Below are 14,380 nucleotides of genomic sequence, written 5' to 3'. Positions count from 1 at the left end.
ATGTGGAAGGAGGCACCACTTGCTAAATTCTTCTTGAGAATAAAAAAATATACAAATAGCCTTGGTTTTTGGGAGGTCCCTAGGGGATGGTTTCTTATTTATACAGAAGTTGACAGTACCCTGTATCTGTATGTCAGTGGTCTGGGTTACCAAAAAGGGCAGGGAGGATGAGCAGTGGGGTGTAGTTGTCGCTTGCCTAAAGAAGATGGGGAGTAAAATGCAAAATCATAAACTTCAGAGTAGCCAGGATTCTTTACAACATTATATATTTGCTCAAATAAATACCTTTTTATGAGTAGCATGACCTCTGTAAGTACAGTCACCCATCTGCCAGCTCAAATTTGCTTTATTGAATCCCCAAATTACCCCATTATAGTATCCATGTTAGCAATGACACCAAGTTTGATAATGGAACTAAAGAAATGAAATGCTGTGCCATGAGTCATACTTAAAATTTTTATTAGGCTTTATATCCTGGAAATATTTTCTTTTAAAGTCTTCTCTTAATCATTTTCAACTTTTATCCTGTAAGAAAACTAATCTTAATGGTTGATTCAGCACCATTTACTGAGTGCTTTCTGATTTGTATTTTGTTAATTTCATAGCTAGCTAGCTGACCTTAAAAAGCCACTGTCAAAAATAGGCACTGGTCCTTGTTTCACCTTACGGAGACAGGCGAGACCACAAGGATGTTAAGTCAGGAACTTAGGGCCTCTCCTCCACTCCATCTAATAAACTTTTCCAAGTGAAGGAGAAAAAAGGGCAAAACACTAAATTCTATGCAGGGTGGCACTTATGTAGTCATTTGAGTTGGATCCCAAAAGAGAAAACACTGTGAAAGTTGCTAAAGGAAAACCAGAAACAAAGCCTCCTGAATTTCAGATCATCTTTATGGCACCCTAGCTCTATGACTATGTTCCAGCATAGACTGTTGTACGTATAAGCCAACATGCTGTTGTTTCATAGCAGATAAGAGAGTCCTCTCAGTGCTAACGGTCAGTTCTTAAGATCCTCCAAACAAGGCAGTAAATACCTATGTCACTTGACAAAGGAATGACACGCTTCTTTCTGAGTAGTTTTCTCCCTCCTTCTTCCACTACACCACAAGTCTGCGCAAATGATTTTATCCAATCATCAGTAGCCATACTGCCAAAAAGTAAACTTTAAACCTACTTCCAATTCATCTTTTTTAAAAAAAAGGTCTGTACTCTAGTCAACTCAGCCATTCACTCTCCTTCAAAAGGACCTTACTTCCTATTTCATTCATGAAGCCACTGTTCACACCAGGCCTTGGGGCATGCTCCCAGTGTCTTGTAGTATTAGTTGGCTTTAGGTTTATCTCCCATGCATTTCCCTCAGGAGTAGGTAAACTTGGAGAACAGGGACAATGCTGTATAATTTTGTGTTCTGTTACAGAAATAAGGAGGTGGCCTAATATATAATACATTATTTGAAAATCACAACCTATAAATATTTTCTCCATCAGTCAGGTGATATGTTATTAACAATTTTAAATAATAACAGGTAGCTAGGAAAAATCATCTAGAAAAGCTGATAGTTATATGGCAGCTAACCATATTTACCTCTTCCATAATTTTATTTTTATTTCTAAAAGAATCATTTGATTAATTTTAAAAAACCTCTCAAAGCTACTTAATTTGAGTCAGTATAAACATGTAGACCCTTCAGTGATAGTACAGAATAGATAGTATAGAATAGTAAAGGTTAGATTTTAGAAATGACATCATGTATATATGAAGGGTGCAATAATTCACAAAAATAGTCCATGCATTATGTAATGTCTTCCTTTTCACAATCCTGTGAAACAGGATGAGCCGATTGTATCACCCACACTTTATAAAGAAACCTGAATTCAGAAACGGCACCTGGTAAACTAGAGGCAGCACCAGGAACGTAACCCTAACTTCATATCCCAGCCATAAAAGAGACGGAACTGAATCACACAGACCCTGAAAAAAGTATTACAAGGCTTGTTTCCTTGTAGGCCAGCAGGTTAGCTAACCCTTATGTAGGACAAATAACCAAGAGCAGGTAGATTACAAACTCAGGCTGTGAGTTCCCTGAGGATGAGAATGTCGTAGGTTATATACACAGCACGTGGTACAGAGCCTCACCCACAGAAGGCTCTCAGATATCCATCTAATTGAATAGCACCTGTTTTGTACTATTACTAACAAAATACTAAAGCCCTACTGAAATATCTGCGAAGTTCTTAATTTTTCAATGAAATGAAAAGAAACACTCTAAGTGCTTAATTACATATGCTAGAGAATATGTAATCGTGTAATTGAAGACAAAGACGCTCTAAGACCCTGCAATATAAACTAGACATATTAAAGAATAGAACTAATTTCCCAAGAAGCCAATTTAAATCTAGATACAGAAATATGTTCTGCTTGAAAACAATTTTATATTTCAAGAGGCGAGGGCAGAGACTCCTACCGATTAGTAAAAAGTACCAGGCAATTTTAAAACAGGAAGCACTGACCTTAAATTAGCCTTTAAAATGGTCTATTTCGGTCACTCTTAGCCCACTGTAATTTGTTATTCTTTGCAAAGCTAAAAACATTTGCTCATTGACTATTCAGGTAAGAGTGAAAAAATGAAGAGCTGTTCTGGTGACAACACAGCCCACTCTTTTGAATCCAGGGAAGACTAAACGCACTCATGAGAACCGATGTCACTGGAAGTTTGTTTTACGTTAAACTCTGAAGAGCTGGTCACTTAAAAAATAATCTTCAAATTTCGACTCAACTAAAAGCTCAATTAGCTGAGAAGGAATGACTACTGACTGTTTACTATGTGCCACTTTTTCAAGCACCTGACAGGCATTATCTCAGTTAATCCTCATTCCCTTAAGAGGTGGGTATAACTTTTTCTCCCTTTTGCTGATGAGGAAACTGGAGTGCCAGGCCACGGAGACGTGGAGCTGGGGACTCAATCCAGTGCACTACAGGCACTGGCCCCAGTGCCTGCAGCCTGACCTGGAGCACGAGGATGTCACCTCCTACAGAAACATGTTCAATGAGAGATGGCTCCATTCCTCCGCTTCCTGTGGCTTCCTAGGCCTCAGACACTTCCCATCACCACATCGGACTTTCAGCTTATCGTCTTTCTCCGCAGGGGCCCCCTAATTTCTCTGCAAACTCAAGGTCCATTCACTCAGTCACCCACACCTGATCATCCTCTCTCATCCACGGTATTTGACCAGTGAACCCTGCTTGGGTTTTCTCCTCTTGCACTCACTCTTGCCTGTCTTTTCTCTGTCCCAAATCATCATCCTAGTCCGGATGCTGGCATCACACACCTAAATTACTACAACTTCTTTCCCACTGGTCCCCTCAACTGGAGTCAGAAACTTTAGCCTTCCTTTCAGGTGCTATAGTGGAAGCCAGCAGATTAATAATAACAGCAATACTAAATAATTCCTAACAATTACATAGTATAATGCTCTAAGCACTCTCTATATAATCAAGCCGCACAATAATTCTGTGAGGCTTGTCCCATTATTATCCTTGTTTTACAGATGAGGAAATTATGCTCCAGAGAAGTTCAGTAAATTGCCCAGATCCACACAGCTAGTAAGTGGAGAGACAGGCTCTAGACTCTGGCAGTCCGGCTCCAGGGGCTGTCACTCTTAATCACTACATTGTCTCTCTTAAGCAAGTAGAATTATATGCCCAGGTCCTCAGAGAGCCTTGGAAGAGACACTTACTGCTCGAATATCCTCAACTTCCCTCTGGGGGTGCACATGACTACCTCTGGCCGATGGGTTGGGGACAAAAATGCTATCGGTCGCTCACTTCCAGGCTGGAGCTCTGGAGAGCAGTGAGGGATCTTCCATACTGTTCTTCTCTCCTGCCACAGCGACCAGCGAGGTTCTAAATGGTGTGACCTTTTGTCAGCCTGGGTCCCTGAATGAGTAAATGGAGAACTCCCCACCCCTGTACCCTATCCACCTGTGTTGGCCAAGTAGCGCAAATAAGAAATGCATTTATGTATTCAGCCACTGAGATTTCAGGGTTAACTGTGGCCACAACACAGGCTGGCCTCTGATCAGCACAGTGTTTAACCTACTTAGAATGCAACTGACCAATACAGTGAGCGTAAGAAAAGAAAAATGCACACACGGTGCAGTTCTCCTGGCAAACAAACATAATCTTCCTTAGTCCCAGTTTCATCGTGTCATTTCACGCCCTAGGACCGAGAGTATTTCCCCACGGTCTAGCACATGGAGTCCACATTCTTCTCCCACACTTTCAAGCCTCTGCAACCTCATTTCCCTCCACTGCCCAACATGTACCGTTCAAGATAGTATAGTTGGTCTGTGCTGTGAATAGAACAAATATTTGGTTCTCCTGGTTGGATTATTCTGCTTCTGCCATTTATTCTTTACACTCATAGCCTAATCATACCTCCTCCTTTAATTCTCCTTTGACTACTCAAAGCCACGCATCTTCCCTTTCCTCAACTTACTTGGCTTTTATACAGCCTATGCCACATAGTTTTAACTTTAAACAAACATTATCTTGAAAACAAAGGGAGAGGAAAAATACACTGGCCTGGAAACCTGGTTCTGGTTTGACTGCATGTCAGCTACATCACCTCTGTCCAGTCTTTCAGCCTTTCTAGATTTCTGTTATCTTATCAACGAAATAACGGCAGTACAGAATATGTATGCTCTCTGCTAACCGTCAAACAGCCTATGATCTGTTATTTCACGTGCATCACTCTTATGTCCCTCAGCTGAAACATAAACTCCATCAGGGCAGAGACCCTGACTTTTACTTCTTCCTATTCTGGGTAGCTCCGAGCACAGAACCTTGCATAGAGATAATGCTCAAAAAAATATATGTTGACTACAGGTCATCAAATGTTAGCTGAGGACACTTTATGATTAGTACTCCTCAAGTATGTGGATGAGAGGTTTTATTTTTGTGTGTTGTAGTTTGTTAGGCAGCAACAGATAACTAATACATGCTCAGTTCTGAAATACTAACCCTGGAAAATGCATGAAATCAGAAACTGGAATGACATTTAAATTAGCGAAGATTTCTTTCTCAAAAAGAAAGTTTTCTGTTGAAAGTATAAGAGGAGTGCCACTAGCTTTCCTTCTTCTTCCACATACAAGGCAGCTACAGAGGACTACTCTCATTTGTTTAATTTATCCCAGATAATGCATATCCAGACTCTTCAAACTTGGAGAAATCTCTGCAGCACTGTAATTGTTAGAAGGAAGAAACTATATAAGAGGGTCTGTACATGGGAAAATACCTGCTATGATGTTTCAGTAGTTTATCTTCCCCCCAAATTGTAAAGACCTGCTTTCTCTATTTGCACACTTACTACGCTGCTCCTTGTTGTTCAGTGATCTTCAGCTGTCTTGCCTACTTGAGTGAACTGCAAGTCACTCCTGGGCAGGAACCACACCACCTTCCGTCTCACGTGGTACCTACCGCAATGGATCTGAACCAAGAACTCCAGTAACTTTTGATGGGCTTTTAACAGTTTTCTCAGAGTGTGAGAACATTTATTTCTCTTCCCATATCTTGTAAGAATGATTTTTCCCATGCAGGTTGAGAAGAAAAAAAGTGTGTCAGAATGAAACTACACTAAGGCTGCAAAAGGTTTTAATCCTACTCTAAAAAAAGTAACATTTTGATGTGTTCTTACGGCTTCAGTTTCACAATTTTCCCCTTAAGTCCTACAGTGAAACATCTGCTTTTTTTTTTTTTTAATACGTAGTGAAAATATATGGGGTTACTGCCTGTGTTAGGGTTTAAAAAAAATCAATGCAAACAATATTATTGGTCTATCATATATTATAATTCAATGCAGTCCCTGTTGTGAGTCCCAACACAGGGTAAGGGCTCTACCTGAGACGGGGCCTATGATGGTGCCTGAACCCACGCACTCAGGTCCCCAGAGACCCAGGGAGGGGAGACCCTGGGAGGAGGGCGAGACCCCAGGGGGAGAGAGCCACAGAGAGGCCGGTCAACTGAAGGCAGGGGCAGGGCTGAGAGATACTGTAGGTCTTGGCCATGAAGAATTTAGAAAGCAAATAGTAAAATGGAAAAGAGAAAGAAAAAAAAGGGTACCATCAGGGATCCAACTGTCAAATTATTTGAAGTGTGTGTGTTTGACAAAATGCTGATAAGGTGATGGGTGTGTGGTAGTCACTCTCGTATTCTCCTTGCATTCATGTATGTTTGAATACATTTTCTGTAATAAATTTTAAAGCCCCCCCCCACGTTCCCCACACTGCTGTTACATCAGGGGTGGAAGCAGAAATTCAGGAAGGGATTCACAGGGGACTGAGAGGGGGAGGCAGGTGGAGGTCACGCGGCCGCCGGTCTCCGTCTCTCACCAGTCAGCCGCACAACCCAAGTCATATGGGAAGACAGGAATGGGGTACCCGGGGCCACATTCATATCCTAGGAGCACAGGGGAGGGTAGTGTCAACGGACCTACAAGAAGTCCTAGTAAGAGATGGCTTTTGGTGAGAAAGTCACCAGCAAAGAACAGGTTACACCAGAAATCTGCATGAAAAGATTGTCAGGGTTTTTCATAAACACACACACACACATGGGCACAGAGCTGCTTCCTTTCCCTTAAACCACATCCCAGTTCAAATCTGAATGTTTCAGATTCAGGTACGTTGCTTTATACGTATACATTTGAAGTCAAAGATAAAAGTTAACGTTCTTTTGATTACCAGTTCTGTCAGTCAAGTTTCACTTACAGATAATAGAAAGCTCTCCAGCTGTTTGGGGCAGAAAAAGATTTAGTATACAGACCTAGGTGTTTGTGAAATTTCTGAAAGGGCCAGAAGGGCAGATCCAGACTTTGCGTCCAGGAACAGGCTCCTGGAACAACACATAAGGACTGGTCTACCATGAAGACTGCTTCCTCTGCCACATTCAGGATGCTGGGAATCAGGAAGTCATTATGTCATTTCAGCAGAGTCTAGGGATCAGGAAGTTGTCTGAACACTGTAACCTGCAGGGCCCTGTTGGGTCTGTAGAAATGGACCAGCAAAATGGGCATCTCATATGCCACTGCCTTGGCTCACACTGAAATCAAGCACCATACAAGAACCTAAATCACAGGCAGCACTCCGGATGCGAGGGACTTTAAGAAAGACAGCATCCAGCTCTCCAACCTCTGCTTTATGTGGATATACACTAAGAGGACCCTGGAAAAGACAATGAGCAAGCTAATCCAGGCATATTCACTATACCATAAAAAAATATTAAAGTATTCTACCAAAAGGGAGCAAGGAGTGTCTGATTAAAAAGAGAGAGAGGGCTTCCCTGGTGGCGCAGTGGTTGAGAGTCCGCCTGCCAATGCAGGGGACACGGGTTCGTGCCCCGGTCTGGGAAGATCTCACATGCCGCAGAGCGGCTGGGCCCATGAGCCATGGCCGCTGAGCCTGCGTGTCCGGAGCCTGTGCTCCGCAACGGGAGAGGCCACAGCAGTGAGAGGCCCGTGTACCGCAAAAAAAAAAAAAAAAAAAGAGAGAGAGAGAGAGAGAAACTTAAGAGATATCACAACCAAATACAATACCAAATGTAAAGGGCTTTTTCAAAGAGAAAAAATGAATAGAAGAGAAATTTGAATATAGTTTTGGTAGTATATAATATTAAGGAATTCTAAATAATTTTGTTAGGTTAAAATAATATGTTTATATAAGCAAACGTTGTTACTTTTTAGACCTTACTTAAATATGGAATATTACGATGTCTAGAAATTGCTGCAAAATGCTTAAAAGTATTTAGTTTTTAGGGGAACAGAATAAGAATAAGGAAGGGGAGCAAAAATGTGAATGATGAATCCTGGGTAATAGGGGCTCCTTTTATTATTCTCTCTGCTTCTGTGATCAAAATTTCTCATAATAAAAATCTTTAACAGGTTATACCAAAAAAAACAAGGGAAGTACACATTATTTTCATCAAATGCTTCCTTCAAAATCTTTAATTTTACCACATGACTAAAATAAGTACCATCTTCTATAAAGTAACTAACATACTCTTCAGAATGTCAAGAACACAAAAGACAAAGACAGGATGAGGACTGTTCCAGATTAAAGAGTAAAGGGACATAACAACTAAACATAGGATGTAATTCTGAGATGTCCCGTGGACCAGATTTTTTTTTCTTTTTTGCTACAAAACTGGATAATTGCCAATTTTATGGTAATACATACTGATGTATTCAGGGGTAAAGGGGCATTACATCTCCAACTTGCTCTCAAATGATTCAGAAAGAATACCATGGGTACATAGAGAGAAAATGATAAAGCAAACGTAAAAAACATTAATAACTAGGGCACCTGGGTTTAGGGTCCTATTCCTGTAACTGTCCTATAAGGCCTGAATTATTTCAGAATTTTTTAAAAAAGTATAAAACACAGTGGCAGCACTCGGAAGCTCTGAAGAGAAACAGCACAGATTTTTTTCTGTCTATTAAGTTAAAATGAATATTAAGAGCTAAATAACTGGAGTACTTCATAGTGCTTTTTCAGATACCATTCCATGGGGGATTATTTTTGTACTTCTCATTTTAGCAGCAAAATTTGAATGTAATCATAAACATTGTCTTTAGAGACTAACATTTACTTTTATAAACATTTGCAACACTGTAGTTGAAAATCCAAATAGGAAGCCTCAGTTTGATGAGTCTATACACTCAAACTACTTTCTAATAGAATGAACAGGTGACCATTAACTAGATTTTTTTTTACCCCAAAAAAAAGAAAGCGGCATTGAGGCTGTGTTGCACAGAGGGGCATGTCTGTGCTAAAAGTTAGACAGGCATGAATTTCAATCTAGGCTTTGCCACTTAAATAGCTGTGACCCTGATGATTCGATCAATTCTCAGAACCTCCATTTTCTCACAAAGGATACAACCATATCAATATCTACTCTTGCAAGACTGCTGTGGATGTTCATTTAAATCAGGAACATACGTAAAATAGGGCTCTATGGTACAAAATAGTCGTTCAATATTTATTTGTCAAGATAACTAAAGAAAAAGAATAAGTTGTGCTGCCAAAAAAACTCCTCCCAATAGAATGTATAATATTAACATTTCAACACCACTGTATTTTTTTCTCCATGTTGTTGCTGATACTAAAGAACATATCCTCTGTCTAGTAACTTATTTATACAAAAAATGTTTATTAAGGGCCTACTATGAGCTAGGTACTGTTCTAGGTACCAGGATGTGAGAGCTGAAGATAATAAAGACCAAGGTGCCCTCATGAATCTTATGTTCTATAAGCCAACATTAAACATTAAATAGGCAAACAACATCAGCTTATGGGAGGGGATAAATTTAAGTATTAATTATGGTTTTATTGCATCCAAGACTGGATCTTTGCCCTCCCAAATAGTCTCTGAACTACTTTAATAATAAACCTCCTTTCTGCTAAAGAAGCCAGAGTCGGTTCTATTACTTCAACTAACAGGCATGCCTGTGTCTTGTAACTGAGAAAGCCTCTTTTCCTTTGACCTCAGATCAAAGAAGCAAATTAGATACTTCAGAACCCAACATATACCATATACAAAAAACGTCAACCCTAAGATAGGTATGAGATTATTTTTGTGTGTTGTATATTTTGCTATGGTTACCAAGGCGCGGTTAGCATTTTGAATTTTTTTTTCTTAGAATAATACAATGATCTGAATCTAAAATCTTTCATAAGGTGCAACTTTCCAGCCAATGATAAAAAAAAACAGGAAGTGAATCTTGAATAGAACCAGACTTTGAGTTCCCTTCAGTATTACCTTCTCTGCTGTCATCTAGCCCGATTAACAACATTAAACTTTTCACCATCCTATCCTAATTTAAAGTTATTAACATTGTCACTTCTGTTTGAATAAAACATATTTCCTACCGAACTGGAAAATTTGACATATACTCAAATATTTTAAGTCCTAAGAGGAAGACAGCTAAAATACAGGAATTGAGTAGCAAAGCAACTTACAAAAGCAGAAATGAAAACAGATGTTAAACTTCTTTGAAACAAATTTTTACTAACAGCCTCAACCAAAGCTATTTCAGTCAAGTAACTAGAAATATTCTACCTAGTCAAAAGATCTCAAGCTTCATAGGTCATCGGCTCCTCAAGGGTGTACACCAACGCTTTTCAAGGTTCTGTTTACCACCCAGCACCATGCATGGTGTGGGATTTCAAAACAGGTGATAAGCTCTGTAAAAGCTTAGTTTAGGGCACTGGCCCTCCATCAGGGGTAATCTTGCGCCCCAAATGTCATCTGGCACTATCTGGAGACGTTTTTAGCTGTTATGACTAGGCTGGGGTGCTACAGGCATCTGGGGCAGAGGCCAGAGGTGTTACTCAACATCCCACAATACAAAGGACAGTCCCCCACGGCAAAGAACTGTGCGGCCAGAAGCGCCAGCTGAGGCTGAGAAAGCCCTGGTTTAGGGTAACTGTATCACGGCCCCTCACATTCAAATATAAAATCACTGATCGTGTGGCTTCACATACTTTCTGATGACAGCTTACGAAGTCTTTCAAACAAGATACAGTATATTAAATCCGTTCCCTGGAAAGATGCTCTGGCCACTGCAACTGTCAATGAAATCCCTGCAGTGTAAAAAACGTGAGTCTCCTTTCACAATCAACCAGCAATCTCCAAGGGTAAGGAACTCGCTATTTATGCCACTTAATTTGATTCGGAAGACACTGGGCTTCAAACATTACTAATACCTTGATCATTTCTAATCATTCCTAGACAATGTCAAATGCACAAGTGAAGTAACAGAAGCCACTTCCTTTCCTTATGCATCTTCTAATATCATCATGATTTTTCTTTCGCCACTTTACAGAAAATGGTGCTCAAGGTTTCTGAGCCTGCTTCCTCAGAGGAGAGGACAGTTCCCACCGTACAGAGGGTTACAGTGACATCAGTGTGTGGGCAGAGTGCCTCGACAGGCATGGTGTGTGCTGATTCCTGATGCATGACATCAGACACACAGCATTAGACACCCGGAAACTAGACTGATGGGAAGTTTGAGAACTTTTTGGTTAAGAAAAGAGCTATTCTGAGAATATAAGAATAGATGGATTATATGTTTTCCTTTAGGTAAGATCCTGGGAATGATTTTATAAATCTACAACATTTCAATCCTTTAAACATATCATTGAACTCAAATTTGAAATTCATTTTTTACATTTTTCTTGTAACAGCTTTGAGGTGACTTACAAAAAAAAAAGAAGAAGAAGGAAGAGAAAAGAAAAGAAAGGAAAGGGCATTAGGGACTTCCCTGGTGGTCCAGTGGGTAAGACTCCATGTTCCCAATGCAGGGGGCCCAGGTTTTATCCCTGGTTGGGGAACTAGATCCTGCATGCTGCCACTAAGAAGCCTGCGTGCTGCAAGGAAGATCCCGCGTGCCGCAACTAAGTCCCAGCGCAGCTCAAGTAAATAAATAAAATATAATTTTAAAAAAAAAGAAGAAAGGAAAGGGCATTAGCACAAAAGAAAAATTGAAGTAACTAGTATGTGGCAGATCAAAATTTCCGCCGCAGCCAAGTCTCTCTGGTGTTCAAGAACCCTCTTTTCACTGCTCCATGCCGTCTCCCAGATGCTCCATGCTGAGGGAGCTTTAATAAAAGAAAGTAAGATTTTGTTCCTAAAAGCACTAAGTTGAGAGAGGGGCCAATTAGGTAAACAGTTACAAAACCGGGTAATAAATATTGTACATAAATTGTAAGCATAAAGTCATCTGTGAGCACAGAGGAAGGCGTGATCACTTCTGGCTGGGGTAGGGTTTCATAGAGTAGAGATGTCCAAGGTGAGCCTTGAAGGTCAAGCAGAATTTTGCCAGCCCAAGGGGAGAAATGATGTTGTGCTCAGAACTGTCTGATGTATTAATAAATTGATTCAGAGATGTGAAGTGACAAGGGGTGACAGATGGTGGTAAATAATGTGATGAGGCTGGTGTGAGGAGCACAGGCGGGGAATGAGAGTAAACGAGGCTGGAAAGGTTGGTGGGAACACTAACAAGTTAAACTTTACAAGACAGCTGTAGGAAGTCACAGCTTTAAGAAGGTGTAAAGGAGTAAGATAAGATCTTTTTGGAGATAAAATTACGGAGGTGGGGGGACCGTGCAGATGATAGCTTTGAGTCGGTGACAGGAAGAACAGCTGGGGGGCTACTGCAATAGTCCAAACAAAAGGAGATGAACTGGAATCCACGGACCGATGGCTTTCCATTCACTTATTTGCTCCATCTGCCCACCCGCCATCCGTTCACCCATCCAGCCACCCACCCATCCAACACAGCGCCGACTCTGTGGGAGCCACTATGCTGAGGCACGACCAGTAGGTAAGACTGGCACGGTCTCCCGCTTGCACAGAGCTTACATGCTAGTGTAGGAGACAGATATTAAATGGTCTATTACACAATTATTTAATCTCTGCGGTGACAAGTGTTACGAGAAATGTTCTAAGAAAGCGCATCACAAGAGACTGTGACCTAACTGCAGGGTGGGGATGGTCAGAGAAAGCTTCTTTGAGAAGTGTCCTTTAAGCCCTTCCTGAAGCCCTGGAGTCCGGGCTATTTATTATCTCACACCTCTCATTCTAAATAAAAATTTGAGAAACTTCTCTTTCATTCGTCAACTTCGCTTTTGTGCAGTCACATTAAAGTACTTACTTCCTAAAATCCCTGGTGGGTCTAACCAAACCGGTAGGTACTGCTGGGAGGGGAGAGGAGGACCGAGGCTAAACGGAGCAGGGTGGGCAGAAGCTAAAAGATACGAGAAGGGGAAAGAGGAGAAAGTGGGGACTGTGGGAAAAGGAGTGGGGCAGGTAACAGGGCTCAAGCTCCAAAGGCTTTGGCTACACAACAGCAGACTTTATAAAGAGGGACTCATTAAGGAAAGAATGCCTAAATCTTTGCTGTGACCAACACTCAGAAACATAATCCTCTGCAGACTGATAAACATGATCAACTAGCAGCCTGTCAACTTCCACTGCTTTATCTTGATTGCGAGGCATTCTATTTTTAGAGTGGAGTAATCTAGGTCAAAATTCCAACTGACTTCTCTGTCAAGATTGGCAGATTTCTTAGTCTCTCTGAGAATCAGTTTTCTTACCAATAAAATGAGATAATCATACCAATTTCACAAAGTACTTTCTAAAATGGGAATCAAAGGAGATAAGATATTTAAAATATCTATTTGTTCAACTCATCTAATCTATTAATCTAAACACATTAATGTGATCACTTCAAATCCGGAGGCCCTGGCAGCTCTATCTTTGAGAAATATCACTTTACTTCTAAAGTTAAGGCACTGGACATTATTCAAGCTGTGATGATTATTTACATGTTGAATATTTAGCCCAAGTTCAAACCAGAGGGACAAGTAATTTACAAGGCTAACTGCCACTTATTGTTAACTCTGCCCACAATACCCACTTCCCTTAAAATATCCCAACGGTTGATGTTCAAGATGCCCACAGATGATTATAGGTGTGCTGCTACTCTCCAATTGGCCCTCAGCTGGAGAGAACCCAATCCCTTAGCACTTTTTTTTTTTTTTTTTTTTTTACGGTACGCGGCCCTCTCACTGCCGTGGCCTCTCCCGTTGCGGAGCACAGGCTCCGGACGCGCAGGCTCAGCGGCCATGGCTCACGGGCCCAGCCGCTCCGCGGCATGTGGGATCTTCCTGGACCGGGGCACGAACCCGTGTCCCCTGCATCGGCAGGCGGACTCTCAACCACTGCGCCACCAGGGAAGCCCCGCTTAGCACTTCTGAGATTAAAAGTTAACACTACCTCTTGGTGGGGTCCAAATGAAAGCCTCATTTAGAGCAACAAAATTAAGAAAGAATTACATTAAATATCTATGACTGAGTTTTAAAAATACGTCTAAATAACCAAGTCCGTCCACCAAATAAATATGGTAGCACCGTAATATTTGTTTCTTAGCCTCCTGAATTGGCTGTGCCCAGTCCTAAAAAGTTTTATCCTTTGCAATGTCATGAGGCAGAATTAGACCTATGTCAAACATATAATCTGATCATCAAGGACATCAGGAAAGGTCCCTCTATGATAAGACTAACAGGAAACTTATCCTGCTGGAAACTGGGTATTTGCAAACATGCGAAGAACAATAAATTCCTGTGGACAGATCCTGAGACTGAGCAGGCCCCTCCCTGCTCCTTTCCCACCAGCACTCTAGCAGATTACAGTGACCCGTGTGGAGATGCCTAAAACACAATTTGCAAAGACACAGAGAACGAGCCTTGAAAAGATGCTCACAGCTGCTGGGATTGGGTGAGCAGAGTAGAGTAGTAACGAACTTGGCAAAAACCTGAGAAAACTAA

At 41.1% G+C, this 14,380-nt stretch overlaps 1 protein-coding gene across 2 annotated transcripts in view; it reads right to left on the bottom strand.

Annotated features, from left to right (window-relative positions):
• The window catches only part of UBAC2 (UBA domain containing 2), a 165,250-nt gene that overhangs the window by 85,173 nt on the left and 65,697 nt on the right, over nucleotides 1-14,380 (bottom strand). The window lies entirely within an intron of this gene.

This window comes from Mesoplodon bidens, assembly GCF_964165515.1.
Source record: "Mesoplodon bidens genome assembly, chromosome: 17".
Classification (NCBI taxonomy): Eukaryota; Metazoa; Chordata; class Mammalia; order Artiodactyla; family Ziphiidae; genus Mesoplodon; species Mesoplodon bidens.
The sequence above is the reverse complement of the archived record's forward strand: the minus strand, read 5'-3'. Positions and strand labels throughout refer to the sequence as shown.